Source organism: Artemia franciscana, chromosome 12, assembly GCF_032884065.1.
Source record: "Artemia franciscana chromosome 12, ASM3288406v1, whole genome shotgun sequence".
Classification (NCBI taxonomy): domain Eukaryota; kingdom Metazoa; phylum Arthropoda; class Branchiopoda; order Anostraca; family Artemiidae; genus Artemia; species Artemia franciscana.
In genome coordinates this window covers 8585228-8601732 of record NC_088874.1, presented here as the reverse complement: position 1 = coordinate 8601732, position 16505 = coordinate 8585228, and the positions used below count along the sequence as shown (strand labels likewise).

The following is a 16505-nucleotide window of genomic DNA, read 5'->3' as shown; positions in this document are numbered from 1 at the left end:
TCGGGTGTAACGGCGGTAGGGGAGGCAGCGCTTGGGGAGGCAGAGCTTGGACCCGCTTCGTTATGACTATTCAATTCTTGCTCGACTTCTTCGGCCTCTGGAGCTGCGCTGGGATTAGGGTCTGGTCCGTCGGTCACAGCTGATGCGAGAAAATCGTCGTCTGTGAAAAGTAGGTGGTTGAAGGGGAAAATCCCAGTAGCAGCAAAGCCACTGACTATGTTTTTCTGTGTGAAGGAGAGTTGGAAGGCCTTTCCAACAAGTTGAGCGATGATAGAGATGCCAATCGTCTATCCGGGGTTGCTGACCATCCAGTCATTGCAGGCGATGTTGTAGTAGTTTTTGAATGATTTGTAGACTGTTCTGTCCAGTGGCTGTAGCTTTCCGCTGGTGTGGGGTGGCAAAGTCAGAACCACTATCCCGTTATCTTTGCAGTACTGAATGGCCTGGATCGACACATGAGAAGAGTGGTTGTCTTCTATCAGCAGTATGGGTCTCTCTAATGTACAGCGGGCATGTTTCACAACGTGTTCGAGGACAAGCAGGAAGATGTCAGATGTCATCCATCCTTTGGCAGAACCGCCACTGCCTGGTGGTGCACCATTCATCAACTGGGAGCCACTGTTGCACTGTTGTTGCCCCCGTCTCATCTAAGTTATAAATATCACTAGGCTGAAACTTAAACTTATTCATAACAGTCTCCAAGTTGTTATAGAACTCGTTTACAGTTGTTCTGTTGAATGCCGTGGCTCTGGCCAAGCTTGTTCCCTCCGCTTTGCGGATGGACAGGTCTGGGAAGCGTTTCATGTATCTGTAATACCAGTCTTTCCCCGTCATCTTTTTCTCATGCCATGTTGATGGCACCTTCAATTGGTTCATCTTTGCAATTTCAAAAGTGAATTGGCGGACGTTGAGCCGTGTCAAACCATGGTGCATTTTGCATGCCTTTATCAAATAATCGTGAAGTTGCTGTTCAAGTTCATCAGTAATCAATTGACGGACTTGGTAATTCGGCTCAAATTTTAAAGTCAGCTTTTTATCGTCCGACGCGTTGCGAGCCTTATTTACATATCGACGGAGTGTTGTCTCTGGGATCCCGTATTTTTTGGCAGCAGCCCGTTGTGAAAGCTTCAATTCCAGTACCGCGTGCACGGCAAGCTTCATACGCTCTGCTTCATTAGGCATTCTGCAAAAGACCAATATTTAATGTTTGGGGGATGTAGCCTTTGTTACTGAACTTCTAGAACTTGCAGCCTAACCTGAACCGAGCTTAACCTAGAACCCCAGACTGGGACGAGATCATAAGAAATTACCCAAAATCTTGGGGGGCAGAAGCCTTAAACAGGGTGGTATGGAGGAGAAGTGTCCGCCAGTGTGTCGGTCTCAGGCGGCTTAAGGCTGCGACGAGTTTGTAGTAGTAGTAGTAGAAGTCAAAACTATCATATAGGCTACCTACCACGTGAAGTTTATGAATTTAGAAAATTTCGGGGCGCGCCACTATACCCTCCCAAAATGCGCCACTGTAGCCGAAATGCCCTCTTTTATTCATTTTGTGAACCAAAATTTGAAATAATAACCGAGAGACAAACAGATGGCTGCACTATGTTTAGAAATGTTGGAGCTTCCAGATGAGCTAATATTCGCCAGAATTCGACACTATTTGTAGCCTACAAACCTTAGCAAAGTCAAAAAATATTTTCCATTTGTCCAAGATTTTATTTTTCAAAGCACTTAATCACATACCTCAAAAACTGCAATCGCCCCAAAAAATTGAAAATGGCTGACGATCATAGACCATGTGACTGCCCTTCTAGTGCGTATTTTTTTAGAATTTAATCTAATTACAGGTGGCAGTGGGATCAAGTGCGCCACTGTAGCAAACTGCGCCACTGTACCCACCTCTCCCCTAAGATACGTGACTGACATAATAAACCGGATCTGCTCTCTTTTGTGGAGTGGGGGGGGGGGAGTAATTCGGAAAAATGAGTTTTTTTTTTAATTTACGAAAGAGTGACCACATCTTAATGAAATTTGATATTTAGAAAGATCTTGTGCTTTAAGGTCAATCTCCCAGGTTTGAAGCCAATGCTATTTTCCTATAGCAGTGAAATTCGTATTAACAACAGACACGAGCAGATTCTTTGATGAAAAAATTACTGTGGCTTCATTGAAAGCTTTAACATGAAGAGGCCGAACAAATTTGCATGTTTTTCTTTAGAGCTTCATAAAAAATTAATTAGTGGGGACACCTCTAATTTTTAAAAGTGGTACCAAAACCACTTTTAGAAGACGTAGAGAAATGTAAAGTAGCCTGTCGATTTGCCACAAGATTCCAAAATTTTTGGCCGTGAATTTTTTTTTTATTATCATCAGTTTCCTTTAAAATTGACCATTTAAGATATTCTTTCTTTAGTATTTAAAAGAGTTGTACTAATCATTCAGCCTTGATTTTTGTGTCGTTTTGTTGATCTTATACCGATAAATAATCCCAAAGATTCTTAAGTTTCTAGTTATAAGAGATGATTTTTAGCAATAATTCTTATTATTCAAGATTTCCTCCTTTCTCACTGGCTTAAGCACTCCTTAAGGGGTTTGCCAGAATATCATTAAGAATGTTGACATCTCCCTAGCATTACGACCAGATTTAAAAGGAAGTGAAAACATGTATAATTGGTAACAACACCTTGAGGCAATATCATTTTTACACCTCATACGAATTGGAATTTGTTAGGTTACAAAGCAGATAACAGTTTGGCTTTAAAAGTAAAGAAACACCGATTATAGACCTATAAAATGTATGAACATTATTTTTTAAAAGATTATTCTTAAAAACACATTATTTTATACATTATTGGGCTTTAAAAGTAAAGAAACACCGATTGTAGACCTATAAAATGTATGAACATTATTTTTAAAAAGAACAATATTCTTAAAAACACATCATTTTAAATATTATTGGCCTTTAAAGGTAAAGAAACACCGATTGTAGGCCTACAAAATGTATGAACATTATTTTTTTTAAAGAACATTATTCTTAAAAACACATTATTTTATACATTATTGGGCTTTAAAAGTAAAGAAACACCGATTGTAGACCTATAAAATGTATGAACATTATTTTTTAAAGAACATTATTCTTAAAAACACATAATTTTAAATATTATTGGCCTTTAAAAGTAAAGAAACACCGATTGTAGGCCCACAAAATGTATGAACATTATTTTTTAAAAGAACATTATTCTCAAAAATACATCATTTTATACATTATTGGGCTTTAAAAGTAAAGAAACACCGATTGTAGACCTATAAAATGTATGAACATTATTTTTAAAAAGAACATTATTCTTAAAAACACATCATTTCAAATATTATTGGCCTTTAAAAGTAAAGAAACACCGATTGTAGGCCTACAAAATGTATGAACATTATTTTTTAAAAGAACATTATTCTTAAAAACACATTATCTTATACATTATTGGGCTTTAAAAGTAAAGAAACATCGATTGTAGACCTATAAAATGTATGAACATTATTTTAAAAAGAACATTATTCTTAAAAACACATCATTTTAAATATTATTGGCCTTTAAAAGTAAAGAAACACCGATTGTAGGCCTACAAAATATATGAACATTATTTTTTAAAAGAACATTATTCTTAAAAACACATTATTTTATACATTATTGGGCTTTAAAAGTAAAGAAACACCGATTGTAGACCTATAAAATGTATGAACATTATTTTTAAAAAGAACAATATTCTTAAATACACATTGTTTTAAACATTATTGGCCTTTAAAAGTACCGATTGTACGCCTATAAAATGTATGAATATTATTTAAAAAAATATTATTCTTAAAAAAACGTTATTTTAAACATTATTGGTGTTTAAAAGTAAAGAGAAACACCAATTGTAGGCCAATAAAATGTATGAACATTATTTTTAAAAAGAACAATACTTTTAAAAACACATTATTTTAAATATTGTTGGTGTTTAAAAGTAAAAAGAGAAACACCAATTGTAGGCCAATAAAATGTATGAACATTATTTTTAAAAAGAACAATACTTTTAAAAACACATTATTTTAAACATTGTTGGCCTTTAAAAGTAAAGAAACACTGATTGTAGGCCTATAAAATGTATGAACATTATTTTTAAAAAGAACAATACTTTTAAAAACACATTATTTTAAACATTGTTGGCCTTTAAAAGTAAAGAAACACTGATTGTAGGCCTATAAAATGTATGGTTTTTTTTTTAAAGAACATTATTCTTAAAAACACATTATTTTAAACATTATTGGCCTTTAAAAGTAAAGAAACACCGATTGTAGGCCTATAAAATGTATGAACATTATTTTTAAAAAGAACAATATTCTTAAAAACACATAATTTTAAACATTATTGGCATTTAAAAGTAAAGAAACACCGATTGTAGGCCTATAAAATGTAAGAACATTATTTTTTAAAAGAACATTATTCTTAAAAACACATTATTTTAAACATTATTGGCCTTTAAAAGTAAAGAAACACCGATTGTACGCCTATAAAATGTATGAATATTATTTAAAAAAAAAATTATTCTTAAAAAAACATTATTTTAAACATTATTGGCCTTTAAAAGTAAAGAAACAACGATTGTAGGCCTGTAAAATATAAGAACATTATTTTAAAAAAGAACATTATTCTTAAAAACACATTATTTTAAACATTATTGGCCTTTAAAAGTAAAGAAACACCGATTGTACGCCTATAAAATGTATGAATATTATTTAAAAAAAAATATTATTCTTAAAAAAACATTATTTTAAACATTATTGGCCTTTAAAGTAAAGAAACAACGATTTGAGGCCTGTAAAATATAAGAACATTATTTTAAAAAAGAACATTATTCTTAAAAAGACATTATTTTAAACATTATTGGCCTTTAAAAGTAAAGAAACACCGATTGTTCGCCTATAAAAGGTATGAATATTATTTGAAAAAAAAACATTATTTTAAACATTATTGGCATTTAAAAGTAAAGAAACAACGATTGTAGGCCTACAAAATATATGAACATTATTTTTTTTGTAGTAGGCTATCCGTCCATTTTAGTTCCACGGAATCGTATTTTATTCCTAATAGTGCCGTATCTTAGAATATTTTGGTTTTTCCCCATTATCTCATATAGTTGATGATTAATAGGCTCGTTCATAAATGACTGATTACCCCGGTTTGGAACCGGGGTAATCATATACTTTGCTTTGCGGTGTAATGCATATACTATTAAATTAATGTCATTTAAAGTGATATGTTCCTGAAGGTACATAATAAACATTTGGCACCCTTGCCCTGGGTCATAAATACAGGTAAGGGAGGAAGGAAATCCCTTAGGAGTATTTAAAAAATTTTTGAAACTACTTATATTTATATACTATTCACCAAAAACAAGAGCTAATTGCTCATATGGCACTTATGACGAGGTCAAGAAGAGCCATGAGCTCATATGGTATGAGCTCTAGCAAAATTCTAAGAATCAATAGATTGCTTTAAAAGGAAAATCAGAGGCTTAATGCCGGTTGGGATTTAAAATAAGAGCTCTGAGTCACGAAGTCCTTCTAAATATCAAAATTCATTAAGATCCGATCTCCCACTCGTAAGCTAAAAATACCTCATTTTTTCTGATTTTTTGAATTAACCGTCCCTCCACTCCCCCCACAGATGGTCGAATCGGAAAAATGGCTTTTTCTAATTTAATCTGGTCTGGTACTCATTTTTTTCTAATTTTTCAGAATTAACCCACCCCTCAACTTCCTCAAAGAGAGTGTACCCGTTCCGGCTATGTCAATCACGTATCTAGGATTTGTGCTAATTTTTCCCATCAAGTTTGATCCCGATCCCTCCATTTTAAGCGTTTTCCAAGATTTTAGGCTCCCCCCAACTTCCCTCAATGTCACCACATCCGGTCGGGATTTAAAATAAGAGTTCTGAGACACAATATTCTCCCAAACTTCAAATTTTATTAAGATACAATCATTCCTTCGTAAGTTAAAAATACCTCATTTTTTCTAATTTTCAGAATGAACCCCCCACCCTAACCCCCCAAACAGAGCAGATCCGTTCCGGTTATGTCAATCATGTATCTAGGACTTCTGCTTATTTTTCCCGCCAAGTTTCATCCTGATCCCTCCATTCTAAGCGTTTTCCAAGATTTTAGGCTCCCCCCAACTCCCCTCAATGTCATCGATCCGGTCGGGATTTAAAATAAGAGCTCTGAGACACGATATTCTTCCAAACTTCGAATTTCATTAAGATCCAATCATTCCTTCCTAAGCTAAAAATACCTCATTTTTTCTAATTTTTCAGAATTAACCCCCCTCCCTCAACTTCCTCAAAGAGAGTGGACCCGTTCCGGTTATATCAATCACGTATCTAGGATTTGTGCTCATTTTTTCCATCAAGTTTGATCCCGATCCCTCTATTTTAAGCGTTTTCCAAGATTTTAGGCTTCCCCCAACTCCCCTCAATGTCACCACATCCGGTCGGGATTTAAAATAAGAGTTCTGAGACACAATGTTCTCCCAAACTTCAAATTTTATTAAGATACAATCATTCCTTCGTAAGTTAAAAATACCTCATTTTTTCTGATTTTCAGAATTAACCCCCCACCCCAACCCCCCAAACAGAGAAGATCTGTTCCGGTTATGTCAATCATGTATCTAGGACTTCTGCTTATTTTTCCCACCAAGTTTCATCCTGATCCCTCCATTCTAAGCGTTTTCCAAGATTTTAGGCTCCCCTCAATGTCATCGATCCGGTCGGGATTTAAAATAAGAGCTCTGAGACACGATATTCTCCCAAACTTCGAATTTCATTAAGATCCAATCATTCCATCGTAAGTTAAAAGACCTAATTTTTTCTAGTTTTCAGAATTAACCCCCCCCCTAACCCCCCAAATAGAGCAGATCCGTTCCGGTTATGTCAATCATGTACCTAGGACTTCTGCTTATTTTTCCCACCAAGTTTCATCCCGATCCCTCCATTCTAAGCGTCTTCCAAGATTTTAGGCTCCCCCCCCCCAATTCCCCTCAATGTCACCGGATCCGGTCGGGATTTAAAATAAGAGCTCCGAGACACGATATTCTCCCAAACTTCAAATTTCATTAAGATCCGATCATTCCTTCCTAAGTTAAAAATACCTCATTTTTTCTAATTTTCAGAATTAACCCCCCACCCTCAACTCCCCAAAACAGAGCAGTTCCGTTCCAGTTATGTCAATCACGTATCTAGGACTTCTGCTCATTTTCCCCACCAAGTTTCATCCCGATCCCTCCATTCTAAGCGTTTTCCAATATTTTAGCCCCCCTCCAACTCCCCCAATGTCACCGGATCTGGTCGGGATTTAAAACAAGAGCTCTGAGGCACGATATCCTTCTAAACATCAAATTTCATTAAGTTCCCATCAACCGTTCGTAAGTTAAAAATACTTTATTTTTTCCGAATTAACCGACCCCTCACTCCCCCCAGAGGGTAAAATCGTGAAAACGACTATTTTTAATTTAATCTGGTCCGGTCCCTGATACGCCTGCCAAATTTCATCGTCCTAGCTTACCTGGAAGTGCCATAAAAAAAAAAAAAAACGCATCCTTTATCTGTCTTCTGGCAAAAAAAATACAAAATTCCACCTTTTTTATGATAGGGGCTTGAAACTTCTGCAGTAGGGTTCTCGGATACACTGAATCTGATGGTGTGGTTTTGTTAAGATTGTATGACTTTTAGAGGGCATTTCCCCCTATTTTCTAAAATAAGGAACATTTTCTCAGGCTCGTAACTTTTGACCGGTAAGACTAAACTTGATGAAACTTATATATTTAAAATCATCATTAAAATGCGATTCTTTTGATTTAACTATTTGCATCAGAACTCCGTTTTTTAGAGTTTTGGTTACTATTGAGCCGGGTCGCTCCTTACTACAGTTCGTTACCACGAACTGTTTGAAAATGTATCTTGTAAATGAATAAAAGTATTATATTCTACTATAACGTTACTCGCCCAGAGAGGTGTCTATCAAATACCTTATGACTGAGGAAATTACTATGTTGGCAGGACCCATCAGAATCTAGAACAAGAGCTAAGAGCTCATATGACACTTGTGACGAGGCAAGAAGAGCTAAGAGCCAAGAGATCATATGGTATGAGCTCTAGCAAAATTTTATGAATCAATAAATTGATTTAAAAGGAAAATAAGAGGCTTAATGCCGTCAGTATTTAAAATAAGAGCTCTGAGTCACGATGTCCTTCTAAATATCCAAATTCATTAAGATCCGATCACCCACTCGTATGTTATAAATACCTAATTTTTCTAATTTTTCCTCTCCCTTTAGCCCCCCAGATGGTCGAATCTGGGAAAACGACTTTATCAAGTCAATTTGTGCAGCTGCCTGACACGCCTACCAATTTTCATCGTTCTAGCACGTCCAGAAGCACCAAACTCGCCAAATCACTGAACCCCTCCCCCCAACTCCCCCAAAGAGAGCGAATCCAGTACGGTTCCGTTAATCACGTATCAGGGTCATTTGCTTATTCTATCCACCAAGCTTCATCCCGATTCCTCCACTCCAAGTGTTTTCCAAGATTTCCCCCTCCAACACCCCCCAATGTCAAAAGATTTGGTCGGGATCTGAAATAAGAGCTCTTGGAAAATTTCTTCTAAATATCAAATTTCATTAAGATCCGATCACCTATTCGTAAAATAAAAATACCCCCATTTTCACGTTTTCCAAGAATTCCGGTTTCCCCCTCCTACTCCCCCCAATGTCACAGGATCTGGTCGGAATTTAAAATCAGAGCTTTAAAGCGCAAGACCCTTCTAAATATCAACTTTCATTAAGATCTGGTCACCCTTTCGTAAGTTACAAATGCCTCAATTTTCAAAATTACCCCCCCTCCAACTCCACCAAAGAGAGCAGATCCGGTCCGATTATGTCAGTCACGTGTCTTAGACAAGTTTTTATTATTCCCATCCAGTTTCATCCTGATCTCACCGCTTTAAGTATTTTCTAAGATTTCCGGTGCCCCTCAACTGCCCCCCCCCAATTACGCTGGACCCGGTTGAGATTTAAAATAAGAGATCTGAGTCACGAAGTCCTTCTAAATATGAAATTTCTTAAAGATCCGATCACTCCTTCGTAAGTTAAAAATACGTCATTTTTTCTAATTTTTCAGAATTAACTCCCCCCCCCCAATAGAGCGGATCCGTTCCAATTATGTAAATCAGGTATCTAAGACTTCTGCTTATTTTTTCCCACCAAGTTTCATCCCGATCCCACCAGTCTAAGCGTTTTCCATGATTTTAGGTTCCCCCACCCCAAACTCCCCCCAATGTCACCAGAAATGGTCGGGACTTAAAATAAGAGCTTTGAGACACGATATCCTTCTCAACATCAAATTTAATTGATATCCGATCACCCGTTCGTAAGTTAAAAATACCTCATTTTTTCTAATTTTTCAGAATTAAAAACTACCCCAAAGAGAGCGGATCCGTTCCGGTTATATCAATCATGTATCTAGGACTTGTGCTTATTTTATCCCAGCAAGTTTCATCCCGATCCCTCCACTGTAAGTGTTTTCCAAGTTTTAGGTTTCCCCCTCCCAACTCCCCCCCCCATGTCTCCAGATCCGGTCGGGATTTAAAATAAGAGCTCTGAGACACGATATCCTTCCAAATATTAAATTTCATTGAGATCCGATAACCGGTTTGTAAGTTAAAAATACCTCATTTTTTATAATTTTTCAGAATTACCCCCCCCCCAAATACCCCACAGAGAGCGGATCCGTTCCGGTTATGTCAATGGTGTATTTAGGAGTTGTGCTTATTTTTCCCACCAAGTTTCATCCCGATCCCTCCACTCTAAGTGTTTTCCAAGTTTTAGCTTCCCCTCCCCCAATTTCACCAGATCTGTTCGGGATTTAAAATAAGAGCTTCGAGACACGATATCTTTCTAAATATCAAATTACATTGAGATCCGATCACCCGTTCATAAGTTAAAAATGCCTCATTTTTTCTAATTTTTCAGAATTAACCCCCCCCCCCAATACCCCACAGAGAGCGTACACAGAGAGGCTGCACTAGCATAAAAAGACATAGACAAGGCATTAATTTCAAATAGTTCCAACAACTCCTTTGATTCTGCTTTAGGCTGGCATATACTTAATAATACCTCCCACACGTTTTGAAAATTTTCACTCATCAGTAATCATTTGGGGATAAAATAGGTGGGTTCGGGAATCAATCGAAATTAATCTAAAAAAAAATAAAATATTTCTTTGAACAGAGACTTGGGGGAATACTCACTAAATTATTTATACTCAAATTTAATCAAAAATTATCTAACAAAATATTTTACTAAACTGATTTATAATAGTATTAAATTAGTTACAAAACGAGTTCAGTTCGCATCTAGCATTCATTCAATGCAGTCGCATTTCTCTAGCTCTGATAATTGGTGACGTGTGGTTATTGGCACGATTTTTTTGGATGCTCGGATATTTGGATATTTTTTAAGAGTACGGTGAAGAAATCAATTAGCAGGTCCTGCGTTTCACTTGGCCACCTGTCAAACGGTGATTGCCACTGCTGACGTGGGCCTGCCCCACTAACAGGTACGAGTTTCAAACCGCCTGTCTTGATCAAACAGACTCTTAAAAAGAAACTTAGAACTTTCAATGTCTAATCATTTGAGTCCCCTCCGAGGTTTATACGACCATTTCTCAAACTTTATTTGCCCCCAGGGCATAAGTTACAACCCTTACCCCATGCTTTGGGTGTGGGTGGTTATGCTAACCCAAAGTTTTTGTTATCTGAACTTTGGACAATTTCAGACAAACTGGCAATGTCAAAATTTTGATCGGATGCATTTGGGCAAAAGAGGGTGTATGTAGGGGGGGATAGGTGCCCTTTGGGGGGGATAGATGCCCTCCCCCGACCCCTTTTGACTAAGGAAAAAGTAAGTATATGCCCCTGGGGCATAACTTAAAGTATTTGCCCCCGGGCTCTGGAGGTTTGGTAGACCCCGGAGTTCTTAATAGCCGATATGTGAACTATTCTTAATAAAATGCCTATCTCAAAATATTTATCGGACGGGTTTGGGAAATAGGCGTGAGATGGCGCTAGTTGTTCACCGATCTCTTTTGACTCATAAAAAGTGAGCTATAACATTCAATTTCCAGTCAGATGAGCCCTCTGTGAAAATTATACGAGCACTGTTTCTATAAAACCATGTATGCCGCAAGGGCATAACTTACAACGTTGCCCCCGAGCCCTGGGGTGTATTTTCGACCCAAAAGTTTTTGTTACATGATCTAGTTGCCCTCCGATTTCTTTTGACTCTTAAAAATTGAACTAGAACTTTCAATTTCCAATAAAATGAGCCCTCTCTGAAGTTTGTATGAGCATCCCTTCTATAAGAACCATAAAGCTCCTTCCCTCGGGCCCTGTGGGTTTCTCTTGACTTTGGAGTTTTTGTTATATGATCTTTGAAATATTTTTAACAAAAGGGCTATCTCAAGCTTTTATCCGATGTGTTTAAAAAAGGTTTGTGGGGACTAGTTGCCCTCTGATCACTTTTGACTTTTAAAAAGGACACTAGAACTTCTGATTTTCAATCGATTGAGCTGCCTCTGAAGTTTGTACAATTACCACTCTCATATGATGTGCCTCTGAAAAAAAATAATAATAAAACATTGGAGCCGTATGACTTTTATTGTAGACGACCCTATAGCGCTGCCTCTGATATTTCAGACAAATCCGAAGCCATTCAATAGGAAGCTGTTCATATTGTTGTTCGCCTATGTCTTCAATAATTCTATCGAACTTGAAATGTGTTTATCCAAAACGTCTGTCTTTTCTTTTCCTGACATTGGCGTTGTTGATGCTATTGTTCATTAGGTTAAAACGTGTTTTTTTTTAACTGAAAGTAAAGAGAAACATTAAAACTTAAAACGAACATAAATTATTCCGTAAGTACAAGGGCCTATCCCCTCCTCAATGCTCGACTTTTTACGCTTAATCTTGACTCTTTCTCACAAATCTACTTTATAAAACAGTTAAAGACTTTAGCGTAAGGAGTGGGGCGTTGAGGAGGAGACAACCCCTTTCATATACAGAATAATTTCTGTTCATTTTAAGTTTCAATATCACTCCTTACTTTCAGTTAAAAAAACTTTTTTTCTTATTTTATTTCTGAACGTTTTTGAATTAATGCATGTTTTGAATTTGGATCACCGAACATATATAATTAAAACGAAATTTGCATATTACCTTTACTTTTTTTTAACTAATAATAACCATATAATAATGAAGTTTGATTTTTGTTCCAGTTGTTCAAGAATGGCTTCTGAATCTCAAAGGCTCTTAAATTAAAATAATAACCTCTTTTGAAAGTTAAATAAGAAACAAGAGCGTAAAAGCGACCTATTGATGAGAGGCAATCCATCTTATATACATAATATTTTCTGTTCGTTTTAAGTTTTATTTTTGCTTCTTATTTTCTTTTTGAAAAAAACTTGTGTTTTTATTTTATTGCTGATCATTTTTTTAAAATGTCTGGAAATCCAGCTCTCCATCCATGGAAAATTTCCTTCCCCCACGAGAAATTTCTCCGTGGAAAGACCCTCCCTCGTAACTTAAATTAGTGATATTTGTGGAACTAATATTGTAAAATAGTAACAAAACGCGAAAGAGGTCGAAACTATTTTTTTGAAAATGAAAGTCATATGTTGAGAAATTTTCAAATGACTGAAATGAATGATATAGAAGATCTTTCAAAGATATACGTAATAATTTATGTTCGTTTTAACTTTCAACGCTATTCTTTACTTTCAGTTGGAAAAAAACTTGTTTTTTTTTGTATTATTTTATAACAACCACAACTCGTGAACAAACAATATCTTCTGTTCATTATCACATAAAAATCATAGTTATAAAGCTGCTCAAGGTAAAACTAAATGCCAAGATTGGATCAAACAAATTATTGATAATATCGGACATTATTTAACAAAATTCGAACTTTAGCGTAAAGAGCAAGGTATTGAGGTGGTGACAAACTTCCTCATATACATAATATGAAGGGGTTCGACCCCTCGTAAATGCCTCGCTCTTTACGCTAAGCTTCGAATTTTGTTTCAATTCTTTAAGAATGACCCCTGAATCTCAAAGGCGGTTTAATTAGAATAAATAGCTCTTTTGTAATTGCTAAAAAAAACTTTTGCGTTGAGAGCGAGGCATTGACGAGGGGACGCACCCCCTCATGTACGTATTAATTTCTGTTTGGTTTTAAGTTTTAATTTTAGTCCTTAATTTTTTTTGAAAAAACTTATTTTTTATTTAATTTCTGATTGTTAAATAAATAATGCTGGGAAATCCATTCTTCCCCCATAAAAATATCCCCCATAACACTCTCCCCTACCTTTCCCCTCACCAGAAAGAATTCCCCCTTAAAACTTCTGTATACCTCCCAGTAACCAATACTAGGCTATAAGTAAATAATAGGCAAAGTTCATAACTTGCTGCCCTTCCCCTGGAACTGTGGGGGATTAAGTCGTCCTCGAAGATATAGTTATTAGGTATTTCAACTATGCTGAACAAAATGGCCATATCAAAATTTTGATCCGGTAACTTTGGGAAAAAAATGAGCGTGAGAGGTGGCCTAGGCCTCCATTTTTTTCCACGTAAAAAAGGTTCTAGAACTTTTAACTTCCGTTTGAACGAGCCCTCTTGAGAAATTTTAGGACCAGTGGGTCCATACAATCATCCCTGGGGAAAAAAGCAAAAAAATAAACACGCATCCGTGATCATTCTTCTGCCAAAAAGTACAAATTTCCACATTTGTGTAGAGAATAGCGTGAAGCCTCTACTATAAGGTTCTCTGATATGCTGAATATGATGGTGTAATTTTCAGAAGATTCTTTGCCTTTTAGAAGGTGTTTCCCTCTTTTTTCGGAAATAAGGCAAATTTTTTCAGGCTCGTGACTTTGGATGGGTAGGACGAAACTTGATGAATTTTGTCCACGCTGAAGAAGAGAGACGGTTGTTCTCTCGAAATATTCGTTTTCTGTGTTTTCTTCAGTATTTTCATTTGACCTTTAAAAACCCCATTTTTATCGTTTTCTTTCTTTATGTCAGATATGAAGCATTGGTAATAACGTTACGAAGGCAAGGGTAACGTTTGTATATCTTAGCACTAAAGGTAACAGCATTTCAAAATAAATTGTAGGACTTGAGAAATTAACTGGAATAATACTTTCTTAATAAAACTGAGTTTGTATGAATTATATTTCCTAAGTGTCTTCTAATATAAGAGGGTTTTATCAATAAATTTGTGTTAACAGTAGTTAACCAAGTAAAAAGGAATACAAATTAACTATTCAAAGAAAGTATTAGTCATTAAATGACAATCTCAAGCTACACCAGCTCAGCCGACTCTTTATCAGAATTCCGTTGCCGTTTCGCATTACTATAAATAAAAGTAACATGGGGGGATTTTTTACGCCTGGCCCCCCTTGAATGTTTTGCCTCTAATTCTCTTTGTCGCCCTGATACATTACTTAGTCAATGGTGTCAATTTGGTGGTGAAGAAGGAGGGCCATACCACCCTCCAAGATTTGTTTGCCTCCCTCTGCATATATTTCGAAAAAATACCTTTTTTGGTATGTTTTTAAAAAAAAGTGTTTTTTCTTTTTTTTTCACTGAAAAACTTCAAAAAACAAAAACAAAAAACAATCTGGTTTCCCATCCCTTCATTTCGAACATTTTTGTGTCCTAACCTACATTTTCAGGAATTGTTGCCTCTGATAAGGGGCCCAACCTAGGCACCAAAGAACTGACTGAGTTTTACAGAGAAGTTTGCTTCTTTCAGGCGTCTGACATCTGACCTTCTAACTCTTTTGAGTCTCGCGGTTTATATCAATCATTATTTATATAAGTTACAACGTTTTGATTCTTGATGCATTTATTAAACACACTTTAACAAAAATAAAATAACGTCAAATTTAATTGGAACTAATACATCAGAATTAAATAACAGATAATTACAGAAAAATTAATAACAGAATTTCGTCCTGGAGACGTACTCCTGTCATCAATGTCATCACGTGTTTCATCTGAAGTGTTGGCTCCGGCATCTTTTATACCACTAGAAGGAGGATCTTTTTCTGAGCTAGGCTTTGAACTAATACATCCAGCAGAATTTTGTCCTGGAGACGTACTCCTGTCATCAATGACTTCGTCTTGATTTTCGAAAACTGATTTTTCCATTAAACTGTCTTCTTCTGTGACAGCATCTATTTTTACATGGTTCTCTGTATCTGAAGTATTGGCTCCGGCATCTTTTATACCACTAGAAGAAGCATCTTTTTCTGAGCTAGGCTTTGAACTAATACATCCAACAGAATTTCGTCCTGAAGACGTACTCCTGTCATCAATGCCATCACGTGTTTCATGGAAGTTTTGAAAATATTCTTTCTTAAAACCTTTGGTTCCATCCGGCCCTCTTGGCTGCCTAATTACAATAACTCTGGGACCAGTATATGGCTCTTCTTTTGTATAGTTCGCACCTCTTCTGCATGGTGGCACATACACATTGGTAACTGTGACTTTGTCTTGGTTGTCAACAACTGATTTTTCCATTAAACTGTCTTCTTCTGCGACAGCATCTATTTTTACATGGCTCTCTGCATCTGAAGTATTGGCTCCGGTACCTTTTATACCACTAGAAGGAGGATCTTTTTCTGAGCTAGGCTTTGAACCACGCCTCCACCAACTATCTGATGATGAGCCTTGGATAGAATTTTGCCGTGTTTTTGCTGAAACATTTCTTCTGCGTCTTTTCGAATTTGAGGTGCTGCCACTCTTTTCCTGTTCACCACTAGAAGAAGGCTCTTTCCTTGAGCTCAGCTTTGCACCACACTGTAACCAATTATCTGGCGGTGCTTTTTGATCCTGGCTTGGTTTGTTCTCTTCTATTGGCTCAATTTTATTCTGGCTTAAATGTAGACCTTCTTTTTCTTTTTGAGTCTCATCTTTGTTAGAATTTTTGTTCAAATTGTGGTCTTTGGTACAGTTCAGTTTCTTTTTATTCAAATTCGAGTTTCCACGGTTTATTTTCTTGGCTTCATCAGAATTCTCTGTTTCTGGGGCTTCATTTTGTTTTTCCTTGCTCATATTGTTCTTGAGACGTTCTATGTCTAAAATCAACTTGTTAACTTCTGCTGCTTGCGAATCACGAAGCGTTGATAATTTCCTGGGAATATTACCAATCCTAATGTTAAAATTCAGGCCACTTCCAGCAGTCAGTTTCGGGATATTGTCTACCTTTTCAGAACCAATCAGCGTTTGCTCGGATTGAAAAAGATTTTTTGCTGGTATATATTCTACTTGTTGTACCTTTTTCATTTCTTTTTCTAAGTTGGCTATGGTTGAACTCAGTTTGGCCACTTGAAAATAAAAACTGGATAAGATTCCATCTAAATC

At 36.3% G+C, this 16505-nt stretch overlaps 1 protein-coding gene across 3 annotated transcripts in view; it reads left to right on the top strand.

Annotated features, from left to right (window-relative positions):
• The window catches only part of LOC136033636 (unconventional myosin-XIX-like), a 100615-nt gene that overhangs the window by 12027 nt on the left and 72083 nt on the right, over positions 1–16505 (top strand). The window contains exon 1 of one of the 3 annotated variants that reach the window (XM_065714446.1): positions 10459–10639. The exons of the other annotated variants lie outside the window; for them this stretch is intronic. The gene's annotated coding sequence lies outside the window, so the exon portion shown is untranslated. Of the gene's footprint in view, positions 1–10458; positions 10640–16505 lie in introns of those variants that run through there. 3 annotated transcript variants of the gene reach the window in all.